Genomic DNA, 15,116 nt, shown 5'->3' with positions numbered 1-15,116 from the left:
AACAATAGGAAGAAAGTTAGAGCGATTTGCAGCGCGCCTTGTCACGGCCGCATAAGCTAAACTTGAAACTTTACACGCTATTATCTCGGAATAGTGTTTTCCGAAAAATGACTTTGCCGTGATCCTGATTGCGGGAAAACTACTGAACCGATTTCCTTCATCTTTTTTTTTTAATTTTCGTCGCCGGTCCTTAAACGATCGCTTTTTGAAACATACAGTTACATTTTGCCGCAAATAAATTTTTGATGCAATTTTTAGCGCTCAAAACGTGCATTTCTTGGGAAAAGCGTTCCCATTTGCACTGAAAACAAAATACTCATAAAAGCGATCGTTCAAGGACCCGGCACACTTCTAAACTAATGGAATAACATGAGTTTTTTGATTTCGGTTGACCCGTTGAGTCTCTATCAGGACCACCGCAAGCCTCTGAAAAAAAATAGCGTTTCGGGGAAACGGCCATTACTCCAGTAATAATTGGTATATCAAAATCAAACGTATTTTTTTGTTGTTGATAAACTGTACTTTCAGAAAAATACCCCTTTGATGCAATGAAAATGGTGCTATGCACTTAAAAATAGATTCAAACATTCCTCATTTTTCTCGACCAAAAAGGTATATAACCCCTTAATCAGACTGTATGTGAAGTTAAGAGAGCGAAAAATAAGCGAACTGGAAATATGATACAGATTTGGGAAAAATATACCGCATTCCGACGGAACTAGAACCCGCAAAATTTAGCCGTACGGAGCACCTTCCGTTGTTGTGTCGCACTTGCCAGCACGACGCAGACTGACTCTGGTCTCGATCACACAGGTCTATGAGAGTTATCAGCATCAGCTGACTCTTCTGTGTGTGATGAGACATTCCTTTCAGTCTATAAATAACGCTTGCACAGCAGTGTGTGTAGTTAGGGATGAGCAATAGAATAAGTCGGCAGTGGAATGTAATACGATATAGATTGTGGAACAGTACCATCGTCCCCCGTAGTGAAATTGGTCAAAACACCATGCCGGAGACAGGGAGATTACGGGTTCAAGTCCCGTCGGGATGCAGTATATTTTTCTAAATCTGTATCATATTTCAAGTTCGCTTATTTTTTGCTCTCTTTACTTCACATACTGTCTGCTTAATGAACTGTTCAATTGTAGAGTTGTTTGTCCTGAAAAGGACATGTTTGCATTGGAGCGAAAAACCCCAATTATTAAACAAAAACCGAATTCCGTCTATATTTATAGTTAATATGCACATTTTCTACTGCCTTCACTGTCAAAAAATGGACTTCTGTCGCACGAGAAGTGAACCCAAAAACAAACTTGCACAATGCGATCCCATTACCTTTAGATTCTCCGGTCATCTGCTTCCACCTGCACCTCGGTCCGTGTGCAAGCTGTTTTGTACCTCTCGCTACCCTTCCCGCAATTGAAATCTGACGCCCACGTTTTTTTTCCCCTCTTGAAATATTGGTGGGCAGAGCTGCCAATAACATTTTTGATTAAACTGGATGAATTCTGAAGAAAAATATTGGACAAACTGGATTCCACATAAATTAAAAAAAAAACAAAATCACAATGGATGTATGCGAAGCCAGGACCGTAGGGTTGACGTAGAACTACATTACATAAGTTGTTTGTTACATTATGTCTAAGATTTTGAGCAAAAAAGGAATTGAAGTGCTGCTGAATTTCAGTTTGCACATACATCACTAAACAGAAATGGAACAAACACTACACAACGCGAACAAGTTTCAACAGTCAGAGTGCATGCAGATTGAAGCAGCTTTTTACTAAAGGAAGTGCAGCTGCACCAGGCCTGCCACTATCGATGCTCATACCCGATACTGCTGCTATCCGCTGACAATACTGTTGCTGCTGCTAAGTGAGGACTATCGTAGTCGCTATCTAGAACTAATTTGAGCAGTTTCGGCTAAAACTCTTTGATTTTTTTTTTATTCTTGCTTATTTTCCGTCGGTCTAGTTCCGCCACTGTTGTGGCCAATCACCGACGCCCAGGGAGGCGACTCCACACCCAGGACCCTAACTCACGACCCGTTTATTAACGGACCGGCGCCAACGGCTTTACATCCTCATGCGATGGAAGGCGTGATCCCAGAGATTTTTCGCCTCAGAAAATCTCCCGGTGTCGGCTAGGATTGAATCTAGACCAGTTGGGTTGGTTGTGAGTGGATCACGCCACCTCACAACCATCGACACCTATGTCGGCGGTGGGATTCAAACCCAGGCGTCGAGCGTGGTTGGCGGAGACGTTACCAACCACACTAGGCCCCCGCTCTAAAACTCTTTGATTAGAGATGGTACATACTAACTTAATGTCAATTGCTATGTTTGTAGACTAGTTATAAATTTACCTTAATTCTCCTGCACATTTGTCGCAGGCACTACCACTATCAAGACAACCGTTTAGTACTTAAGCTGAACTCCATCATTAGAAGAGTCAGTAATATACCTAGCTACAGTAAAGTGAACTCATTTAGCAAAATATAAATTTCTAACAGTGAAGCCTAAAGTGCTTTAACTTATGGAAAGTTCTTCCCGCGTTCTGCTGTTTAATTTAATATCAAATAAGATACAGTAAAAAACTGTTTTAACATTCAAAACTTGACGGCTCGTGTATTTTGAACGCCAGCTTCCAGAACGTTGGTGTGTTGTCAAAATGAGGTAACTTTTTATTGTATGCATCTACTACTGATGCTGACCACTACCGCACATAGACAGCACTTTACTAAATGAAGTGCCGCTGCATCAGCTGGCGCTGCCACTGTCGACGCTAATATTCGCTGCAACCGCTGCTGCTAGCCGTTGCCACAGCTGCGGCCGCTATCCACTGCCACTGCTATCCGCTGCCATTGCTATCCACTGCACTGCTGCTGCTAAGTCAGGATGGTTGTAGTCGCTTTCTGGAACTAATATGAGGAGTTTCGGTTGAAACAGGCTCTTATATAGGCCAAATAGTACATTCCGAATTCCTAGAACCATAATTCTATCGACCGTGCTTGGTCAATCATATAACGACCAATCAGAGGTTGAATTTTCTGTTTTGACTTGGTTTGAAAATTTCCAATAGTACAATAGTTCGGAAAATAAACCTACAATTTTCTGCATTTGGGAGGATCTCAGAAGATTTTCTAATCGATTGCTGCAAGAACGAAGGAAATCCATCGAGAATTAACCAATTTATTAGCATTTTAAATTGGACATATTTTTCACTTTTTCCTGTTTTCGATTTTCATTTACATCCCTGTGTAGCCGAACTTCTTGAGAGACGTAGTTCTACGTCAAAAAATTGATTGTGGGAAAGCTTTTCTGTGATGGTTACTGAATCTAGTGTCAGTTTTAGATACAGCAACTAAAGAGATATCACCTTGCAAAATATCACTTATTTTAATCAGAACGGCCTTACATTTCGTTAAAACTATAGACTGAAATTTTCTTGAATCTATCTCAAAATTAGAAAGTAAAGCTTTTTTCATTCACCTTTACTCTTAACGAAAGCGCTGTTGCAACTTTTTCTAATGTAACATCAGTTAAGTTTAAATTTCAATTATTTCTGAGTTCGCTATTCATTGGTATCTAATTCTCCTAGCAATTTTTTAACTGCTGTGCAACAGAAAATAAATTGAAATTTTTTTCATGATCTGGTCAAACCTATTTGTTTGTTTTTATCTCAACAATGCCACGCAGTTCATAATTTGGCAGTGTTTTTTGTAAGAAAAACTTTTGTGTGAATACTAAAAATGCTGTTAAGAGTAAAAAAAAATTAAAGTAATTTATCATTTTACAAAATTTACGTCTTTAAAATATTTTCGCAAGCAAATCGGAGCTTGAGTGAATAGAAAAATCTGGGTAAAACTAGCAAATATATATAAAAATGAAAGATTTTGGGATTAAATAAATTGAAAAAAAAACTAGTAGAATCCAGTTTAAACTGGAACATTGGCAACATTGTTGGTAGGGGAAAATTTCAGTTTAGTTCTCAAAAAACATTTGATTTCACGTTTGTTCCTTTCTAAGTGCTTCTTATTTTCTCTAGTTGGACGTTCTCAAGACACTATTGGTTACGAAATTTTCTAAGCTTTCCAAAGAAATCAACAGAAATGAGCTAGTTATCACATTTCTTGTGATAGACCTCGTTAAAGGCAAACATAACCGAAAACTGAAATAGTGAATAACTCTGCAGTAGTTGAATTTTGACCATATGCGTAGAAGGATTTTTTTCATCAAATAGGGCCCTCTATCACCCCTTAAGGGATTTTAAGTGAGCTACCTAACACCCTGTTTATTCCTAGAGTTGATGCATATGAAGCGCATACAACTACACAACATTTTTTAGATCCGTCATTCTCGAAGCTGGTCGTTTCTTCGCTAAGGTAATGAAAACAACCAGTTCCGCAACGCTCACTATCATTTCAATTCAATTCTCTAAAGCAATGAAAACGGCCAGCTTCGTTAACGCAGAAGCCAGAATGACGGAACTAGAAAACCTAACTCGTTGCGGACCTTTACGTCTTGTACCGGCAGGATTAGAGAACATTATTTTTGCAGAATAGGTTTTTTTTTAAGAAGCAAACCAAGCAGCATCTTTTCCAGTCAGTGCCGTCATCTCCAATTGATCCGGAAATAATATACTCGGAATGGATCGGATATTGATCGAAGCGCATTTTACTCCATATCGAAGCAAGCGTTTGTCCTGCATGGCCGAAATTATGGTGCTCAACCTCAGGATCAGTTGATCGCATTGGTCAAGAATGAGACCAGATAGCTGTTTGCTAAATGGAGCCATGCGACGTGCCACTTTATTATACGCGCTTCTCCCAGGAGCGTTTGTTGCCAGAAATAGTGCATCCAGATCATGGGATACGAAATGATGGATAGCTACCTTAATCACCTAGAGAAATAGCGTCATTAGTCGAGGAAATTGAATGGAGAACTAGAAAATAACAACCTCTTGATAGCGGAGATTTTCGTCTGGCCCTCCATAAGAAAAGACGGCATGAACTGGTTTGATCTCCTCTTCCTGCCTCGAAAATCCTTTGAAGTATGGGTGCACTAGAAGTCGCGCATAGTTCAGTTTTTGTGACATTGCTGTAAAGGAGGCTGATCCTGTGTAGCTAATTGTTTCAGGTTTCCCCATTGCATTTGATGGAAACTGCAGCGTATACCGATGGAATCAACTTGTGTTGTTTCGCAACAACATTTTGTTAATCGTGATCAGGAATAGAAACTTTATATTCCACATGCATAACCATTGGTGACTGCTTGGTTGCAGCATTCAAGCCTAAGGAAACGCGTGCCTTGTCGTCTTAACTGACTACGAAAACTTCACGTGGACCCAGCAACGACGAAAGCTCCTCTATCAAGCGAATAGCGGCCGTGCAAAATCACGCGTCATCGTGCTGTGAGTGTCGGTCATTTTGCACCCGAACTAATTTGACGGGAATGGTCTCAACGTGTCGCAGTCCTCCGGAAGGTTGGCTCGACGCGGGTTGAGACGAAGATACGTTGCGCTCTTGCTGATCATAAATCCTTGGCGCTCGACAGCTTACGATATATCGCTCAAAGTTCTTACGATTCGATAACATTCATCTTGGCGCCGATCATGGCCAGCAGATCCATAAAGAGCGATATCAATTATGGCTTTCAACAGCTCTGGTTGTTTATCCTCAATTCGTGGTCTGCCAGCTGGCGGATGAACGTTGAGAATCTGATCTGCTTTCAAAATTTTTGTCCTCAGCTCCTGCAAGGACTGTTTTCAGTCATTACGCCGCTTCTGCGATCATAATCGGTCACCGATCTTCTTTTTAAGCTCGTTTTCTGTTATCAGCTTATACACTCTGCAAACTTTTGCCTTTATCATCCGTCAATAAGCCCCTGAAACGTCCTTCCGCAAGGAAACCATTTTTGTTCATAATTTTCCGTAGCTCTACTCGGTCGATAGTATCGTAAGTGACCATGCAATCGATGAATAGTTGGTGCGTAAGTCCTCACGATATTCGCGACACTTCTGAAGGATCGGCCGCAGCCGAAAGATTTGGTCCGTTGTTGATTGCCCATCCCCAAAACCGGCTTACATCCCACAAACTTCCTACTAGCGGCGAGACATGGAGAAAGATGATCTGGGAGAATACTTTGTAGATTGTTCTATAAAACATGATCGCTCGGTAGTTTCCACATTCCAACTTGTCGCTCTTTTTGTATATTAGGCATATTACTCTCTCTTCCCACTTCACCGGTAACTGGTCTGTATCCCAAATCCTGACTATCAACCCATGCAGACTCCACTGCAGGTTGGTATGTTCCCATCATGCGCTGTGCTAACGAAGTTGTTCCTCCTGGTGTCTTGGTCTTTTGCCTCTGCGCCATACAGTTGCTCATTGTAGTGCTGCTTCTACCTGTCGAATAGTCTCCTGATTCATTCGTCAAGATCCCTCAATCCCGACACATTTCAGCTCCCGGCACAAAGGCGTTAAGTTTTTTGTACAATTTACGCGTTACTTGAGAACGATACAGCTACTCCATTTTCTCGCTGCTTTGACATTATTCCAGCACTCTCTTAGGTAGGCTTCGATCATGTCTTCCTCATCCGGTAGTGTTGCTCAAAGCTTTGCGCGTGCTTAGTGACGACTTAACCTCTAGTGCCCAATACCGCCATTCGGCGGGCTTCAGTCGAAGTTTTGAAAAGCTTCGATATGTACTTAAAAAGTGTTTATAATGATTCATGGTGATTTTACCGAAGCCCGTTTAGAAATTAACTTGGGCACTAGAGGGTTAAGGGAGTTTAAATCGCGCCAGATAATACCGTGATGGGCAACGGTTGTTGACGACCGAAAGGCTTTAGCGCATTTGAACAATCATCGTACGCGTCACAATCCAGTTTTTCATGAGCGATAATGGCGGATGTATTTGATCTATGATGGAGGTTGTCAAACTACTAGGTCAATGGACAAAAACTAGTTCAATAAAAATTTACTGTGAATTAGTTCAAGTTCAATGGAAATATTCATTGAACTAGTAGTTCGCCAACTACATTCCGTATCGGAACTCGATCTTCCGTTTTACTATGCACAGACTTCGCAACCGACTGTTAAGTGTACAGGACAATTGCGGGGCTAGCGCTACGATCCTACTGACACTAACAGTCTCTCCCGAGCCGGGACTTGCACATACGACGACTGGCTTGTTAGGCCAGCATCGTACCACGGGACAAGTTGGGAGAGTTAGTCGAGAACCTCCATGAAGTTTCAAATCAATCTGCCATAGCGCTAGTGGAAATCTTGATAAGTTCTCACATCAATAATATCCGAGAAGTACCATTCGTCAATCAAAACATGATTGATTTGTGATTCGGTCTGATGTGGTGTTCTCCATGTGTACCGCTATGAGAAGCTATGTTACTACGTATAGCCATGTAGACGAAGGTGGCGAAATCTATAGCCATGTACATAAAGGCGGCGAAATCGAGAAGTTTTTGTTTGAAAGCCGCTGAACTTATCAATAACCGATGAGATCAATAATAACGAGTTTGACGCCATGTTTTGGGCAGTTACGATGTATATGCTCCAACTATACACAAAAAACGCCCTTATCGTCACCGTTTCTTCCTAGGTGAACCTCTAAACATCTACTTACCTCTAAACCTTTAAACATCTACTTACTTATTGTGTTGTCGATTGGCCACCACCCAATCACGCTCTTCTCCATTTATCCCAAAAAAAGCCGTTCCCAGCTCGTGTGTGTTACCGAAATTCTAACAGATGGTGTCTTTTTTTTTTTTGAAGGTGGCTGGGAAAAATCTGCAAACAGACACCTGAGAAGAGAACTCAGGGTGTGGGGATGAGACTAGGGGAGAGATGCTGGGGTAGTTACACTCCCCCAGACACCTACTGATCCCTGTCGCGAGCCACTAAAATCCCTCCAGTCTCCAGCCCTGATCTTCCCGGAACGACGGTTAAGTATTACGTCGGGATGTGGCTTTTGTGCGTGATGCACCCTCTATACTCTTATAACCTCCTAGCTAACTACCTGGAGACTGGTAGTTAGCTACCACTGGCGTGTTGGTGGTTGACCCGCCACACCCGTTGCAGCTCCAGGACAATCTGAGAGGCGGCCGCACAAACCGGGTTCCAGATGTCCGGGTCGTCGCACATCCTCCGGACTAAATTGTCCGGAGTAGTGCCAGGCCCGCTCACTGCCATCATGTCGCTCCTCGCTCTTACGAAACGGGGGCATACGAAGAAGACAAGCTCAGCAGTCTCCTCCTCTTCCACGCACTTGGGACACATGGGAGACCCCGTGTGTCCGAACCTTTGCAGATATTGCCTGAAACAACCATGGCCTGACAGGATTTGTGTCAGGTGGAAGTTCACTTCACAATGTCGTCTCCCGACCCAGCCGGATATCTCCGGTATAAGTCGGTGCGTCCTTCTTACCTTTGTGGAGTTGGACCATTCTCGCTGCCAGCGGAGCATCGAGAATGACCTTTTGGTACCTCGTATGCCCCTTGTGTCACGTTGGTCGAAACACTCTCTGTCCTCCTTGATGGCGATGCTGATAGGAATCACAAGACACAGATTGCATCGTATGACACCGTACGATACGTACTCGCCACTCTCAGGCACATGGGCCTGTAGGTACTTTCCAGTTTACCACGGTAACTGTTGGTACCTAGCGCTCTAGACCACACTGGCCCACCATACTCAACTATGGACGAAACCACGCTGGCAAGAAGTCTTCGCTTGCTGCCATAAACCGCTGAGCTATTGGACATCATACGAGATAGTGCTGCAATAGCCGATGAGGCCCTCTTGCAGGCATAGTCGGCGTGGCTCCCGAACGTGAGTTTGTCGTCAACCATAACTCCCAAGAGCTTCAACGATCGCTTTGAGGTCATGGTGCAGTCACCGACTCTGACCACCGCCTGCTGCTCCGATTTACGGTTGTTAACAACCGTGACCTCCGTCTTATGGTGCGCGAGCTCCAGTTTCCTGGAGCGCATCCAATCCTCGACCTTGCGTATGCAGTGCGCAGCCGTCAACTCGACCTCTTCGATCGACTCGCCGTAAACCTCTAGCGTTATGTCGTCTGCAAAGCCGACGATCACAACCCCTACAGGAAATTTTAGTTTCAACACCCCGTCATACATGACGTTCCACAACGCCGGACCCAGGATGGAACCTTGCGGAACCCCTGCTTTTACCCATGCTGAGCAACCTAAGCTGAACAGCTAAAGCCCTTTGTCTCCCCGGGACCGCCGTTAGGCATTACTTCAGGGAGAGGGCCCGTCGTGCTTTTCGCACTTACCTCTATGGGTAGCAGAGCAGCCTATACAGGCCAGTTAGTTAACCGTTAACTAACTGGGGCACGTCGATGGTTTCCCGTCGATTGGTGCCCTGCAAAATACTAGAGATCTGTGATGCTGCCGTGATGACCGCATCCCAGATTTCCCTATTTTCGCACATCCTACGCACTATATTCTCTGGCGTGGTGTCCATCCCACTTATTGCCAGCATTTCGTACCGTACCCGCTCGAAGCGCGGACATGTGAAGAACACATGCTTTGCGCTTTCTTCCGCACCCGTACAAGCGGGGCACATAGGGGACTCGGCGTACCCGAACCTATGCAGGTACTGCCTAAAGCAACCATGGCCTGACAGGATCTGTGTCAGATGGAAGGTTACTTCCCCATGGTGCCTATTAATCCAGCCTGCTAACTCTGGAATGAGTCGGTGTGTCCACCTACCTTTTGTAGTGTTGGACCACTCCCGCTGCCACCTGGCCATTGAGGATGACCGTATGGTGTTGCGAATACCCCTCGTGTCGCGTTGGTCGAAGCATTCTACATCCTCTTTGACGATGATGCTGATGGGCATCATGCCAGCCAGGACGCAAACCGCCTCGTACGACACTGTTCGGTATGCGCACGCGACCCTTAGGCACATTAGCCTGTACGTACTCTCGAGTTTGCCGCGATGGCACGAGGTACTCAATACCTTGGACCACACTGGTCCTCCATACCTGAGTATGGACGTGGTCACGCTAGCAAGGACTTCGCGCCTGCTGCTACGAACCGCTGAGCTGTTTGCCATCATGCGAGACAGCGCTGCCACAGCCATGGAAGTTTTCTTGCAGGTATAATCGACGTGGCTCCCGAACGTGAGCTTGTCGTCGATCATAACCCCCAGAAGCTTCAACGAGCGTTTTGAGGCGATAGTGCATGTACCGGCACTAATCGATGCCTCCTGCTCAGACTTTCTGTTATTTACAACAATAACTTCAGTCTTATGGTGCGCTAGCTCCAGTTTCCTGGAGTGCATCCAGTCTTCCACTACGCGTATTGATAGCACGGCCTTCAACTCTACCTCTCTAATAGACTCGCCATAGACCTCAAGAGTTATGTCATCGGCGAAGCCCACGATCACCACCCCTGGAGGGAGTGTTAGTTTTAACACGCCGTCATACATAGCGTTCCACAGTACCGGACCCACGGGCAGAGCTGCATGCCACCACGGGTCGGCGCGTGGCGACCGCCGAGGTCACGTTATATGAGGGCGACCGCTGACAGTACCTAACAGCCCTGGACCAGCAGCGGGAGATTGCTTAGGGGTGGTGAGGGTCGGACACTGGGCCGTCGACTCCTCGTAAATGCCACAATTACCCGGAAGCATCTCTGACGGAGCGAGTAGTGCCGCTCCCATCAACCAAATGCACTCCCCCGTCCATTGGGGCCGACACCAGTAAGGTCCCAATTATGGCAACTGGCAGCGAACGAAACGGATTCGAGTCGGATACGCTAAGGAACCACGACCAAGGGCTGGCACCTGCATCGAGCTCCCTTAGTAAAGTCGCGTGACAGCGGCTTGAAACGGCGAGATGGTACCCGGTGCAGGGGTCTCCGTCCCGTAAAACCTGGCAGGCCTTCCAGTACGTTCCGCGTCCATTGCCTGGTGGGAATCAGGCAGAGAAGGATCAGATGGGGGGGAACTAGTCCTAGGACAAGATGCCCCTTTCCTGACTTACGCGGGCGGGGGCGTCATAGTGCTCATAAGGTACTATGGCGACCCCCCTTACCCATGGCCTCACTGCTTCGGCATAGATTACCATGGGACCATACAAGCGACTTCTCATCTATGGACAAGGATAGCGGCTGGAAGGGGGACCCAATTAACAAAAATGAGCTCGAAGAACCAAAAAGAGACGGGTGCGGAGGGGTTACCAAATCCCTTCGCACGAGGTGGCATCCAGCGGTCTCCGCAGAAGAAGGCGGAGACGGATGCGGCGAAGTCTGGAGGTGGAAAAACGGCGAATCCGTCGGTGTCCACACCAGACATCTCGGTGGACGGTCCCTTGCTGGTCAAGGCCGTCGAAAGGTGCATGGACACGCGGCCAAGAGTGGCGGCGCTGTCTGAACAACTCGATGCCATAATCGAGCTCTCGGCGAACAGGCGAAACATCGCTGGCGACCTGAAGCAGAGCCTCCTCCTGCTTCGGAGCACCATTGATGAAGCCAGAAAGGAGCACGAAGAACTCGTAGCTCGGGTGAAGGCAGCCGAGAAAGCGACCAGGACCGGGAGGGCGACTGCATCTAAAGAGGTGCAGACAGACGCCCCCTCGTTCACGTCGGTCTGCTCCACGGGGCAGGTCGCTAAGCGAACGAGGCAGTCCCCGGGGGAAACGGCCCCCGGGAACACCAAGAAACGATTGGTCGTGCTACTCCCACGGGAACACACGCCAACCGGTTCAAGGTCCACCGCGGAAAAGGCACAGGTGGAGGCTACGGGCAATCCTTGGACTACCGTAGAGGGTAGGAAGCGTCGGGAAGGTGCGACGCGTCATGATGGCGGAGCAGCCAGAGGACCAAAAAAGGTCAAAAAGGCGCGGAGTAGGGGTGATGCCCTCATACTCAAGACGGATGGGTCGAAGTACTCAGAAGTCTTGAAGAAGATGAGGGGGGAAACCCAGCTCAAGGATCTGGGGGCGGATGTGCGGAGTATCCGCCGATCTCGCACTGGCGAGATGATACTTGAGCTCCGGAAGGACGCCAAGAACAAGGGGGCTACCTACAAAACGGTAGCCGAAAAGGTCCTAGGGAAGGAGGTGCAAGTGCGGGCACTCACCTCAGAAGTGACTCTCCAGCTTAAAAACCTGGACGAAATCACTGAGGGGTGCGACATTGCACAAGCCCTTAAAGCGAAGTGCGGGGTGGAGGTGGCTAAGGAGTCAATCCGCCTCCGCAAAGGTCCGGCGGGGACCCAGGTAGCTACCTTCCGACTACCGTCGGCGGACGCTAACCTGGCCCTGAAAGAGGGCAAGTTGAAGGTCGGCTGGTCGGTATGTCCTCTGGGCATACTACAGCAACCAGACATTTGCTTCCGGTGCTTCGAGGGCGGACATAAGTCCTGGACCTGCAAGGGGCCCGATAGGAGCCAGCTGTGCAGGCGATGTGGAGGTGCAGGCCATAAAGCAAAGGACTGTGGGGAGTCTCCCAAGTGCATGGTATGTTCCGGGAAACGGGACGCCAAACACTTTATGGGAGGCCCCAGGTGCCCAGCCGGTAAGCCGGCTGCGAAACCACGGGCGTAAGGGTGACGCAACTGAACCTGAACCATTTCTTCGCGGCTCAGCAGCTGCTACACCAAGCAGCCACTGAGTCGTTGTCGGACATCGCCGTCATATCGGACCCCTACCGCATCCCTCCCGGAAACGGTAACTGGGTTGCGGATAAGTCCAGATTGGCGGCCATATGTACGACGAGCAAGTTCCCGGTTCAGGAGGTTGTCTCAACCTCAGAAGAAGGGTACGTAGTTGCTAAGGTGAACGGAGTGTTCTACTGCAGTTGCTATGCTCCGCCACGTTGGTCTACCGAAAGGTTCATCCAGATGGTCGACCTCCTATCCATGGAGCTAACGGGCCTAACGCCGTTGGTGGTGGCGGGCGACTTCAACGCTTGGGCTGTTGAGTGGGGAAGTTGCTTCACGAACCAGAGGGGCCAGATCCTGTTGGAGGCTTTTGCAAAGCTCAACCTAGATCTGGCCAACGTTGGGAACAAAAGTACATTTAGCAGAAATGGTGCGGAGTCGATCATCGACGTGACGTTCTCCAGCCCAGGACTGATCAAGAACTGGAGGGTAGACGATGGCTACACTAATAGCGACCACCAGGCGGTCTGTTTTAGTGTAGACAACAACGAGAGGGGGCAAGCGACGGGTAGAGCCAACACTCCGACCGTTCGCGGGTGGAAGACATCGCACTTTGATGCCGAGGTATTCGAAGAGGCAATGAGAAGGGAGCGCGAGGGGGGCAGTTGGCTTCGCCCGACTGCTGACCAACTAGTTGCTATGCTATCGCGGGCGTGCGACGCCACCATGCCTAGGACTCGCCAACCTAGGAATAGAAAGCCACCGGTTTACTGGTGGACGGACGCGATAGCCGACCTTCGCAGTGCGTGCCTCCGTGCAAGACGGAGGATGCAGCGTGCGCGAAACGAAGAAGAGAGGACAGAGCGCCGCGCAGCATTCAGTTCGGCAAGATCGATGCTAAAGAGTGCGATAAAGGCCAGCAAGAGGGCCTGCTTCGATAGGCTATGTGCGAGTGCCAATACAAATCCGTGGGGTGACGCCTACAGGATCGTAATGGCCAAGACTAAAGGCGCGCTGGCGCCTGCAGAGCGATCACCAGCGATGCTGGAGCGTATCATCGAGGGACTCTTTCCACGCCACGAGCCAAGTCCTTGGCCTCCGGCGGTCGAGTCTCACGTCCGACGTTCCAGTATCTCAGACATAGACCAGAGATGGTCGGCCAACCTGCCGAGCATCCAATCCGTGAGCGACGACAGCCGTATCGAGGCAGGGGAGGAGGCAAGGGTTACGAATGAGGAACTCATCGTGATCGCCAAATCCCTAAAGGTGAGCAAGGCACCGGGACCGGATGGTATCCCTAACCTGGCGATCAGGCTGGCGATAAAAACGGCCCCCGGGCTGTTCAGGGCAGTCATGCAGAGGTGCCTGGATGACTGTCTCTTTCCGGACAGGTGGAAGCGGCAGAGACTGGTCTTATTGCCGAAGGCTGGGAAACCGCCAGGGGACCCATCGGCATATAGGCCTATCTGCCTGCTGGACACCGCGGGCAAGGTGCTTGAGAGGATCATCCTCAACAGACTGGTGAGGTACACGGAGGGTGTACACGGTCTGGCAAGTAACCAGTTCGGCTTCCGGAAGGGCAGGTCCACGCTGGACGCAATCTCTTCCGTCATCAAGACGGCGGAGGTAGCAATCCAGCGCAAGAGAAGGGGAATACGCTACTGCGCAATCGTCACGCTCGACGTGAAGAATGCGTTCAATAGTGCCAGTTGGGACTCCATAGCGCTCGCGCTCAGGAGCATCCATGTACCGGTGTCGCTGTACAAGATTCTGGAAAATTATTTCCAGAATCGAGTACTTGTTTACGACACAGAGGAGGGTCAGAAGTGCGTCCCAATTACCGCAGGAGTTCCGCAAGGTTCTATCCTGGGCCCGGTGTTGTGGAATGTCATGTATGACGGAGTGTTAAAACTCAAGTTCCCTGTAGGGGTTGTAATCGTCGGCTTTGCAGACGACATAACGCTGGAGGTTTACGGCGAGTCTATCGAGGAGGTCGAGTTGACGGCCGCGCACTGTATACGCAAGGTCGAGGACTGGATGCGCTCCAGGAAACTGGAGCTCGCGCATCATAAGACGGAGGTCATGGTTGTGAACAACCGTAAATCGGAGCAACAGGCGGTGGTCAGAGTCGGAGACTGCACCATCACCTCGAAGCGATCCCTGAAGCTCTTGGGGGTTATGGTGGACGACAAGCTCACGTTCGGGAGTCACGTCGACTATGCCTGTAAGAGGGCCTCATCGGCTATTGCAGCACTATCTCGTATGATGTCCAATAGCTCAGCGGTTTATGGCAGCAAGCGAAGACTTCTTGCCAGCGTGGTTTCGTCCATACTTAGGTATGGTGGGCCAGTGTGGTCCAGAGCGCTAGGTACTAACAGTTACCGTGGCAAACTGGAAAGTACCTACAGGCTCATGTGCCTGAGAGTTGCGAGTGCGTATCGTACGGTGTCATACGATGCAATATGTG

This window comes from Wyeomyia smithii, chromosome 3 (genome assembly GCF_029784165.1).
Source record: "Wyeomyia smithii strain HCP4-BCI-WySm-NY-G18 chromosome 3, ASM2978416v1, whole genome shotgun sequence".
Lineage (NCBI taxonomy): Eukaryota > Metazoa > Arthropoda > Insecta > Diptera > Culicidae > Wyeomyia > Wyeomyia smithii.
This window is presented reverse-complemented; position numbering follows the sequence as displayed.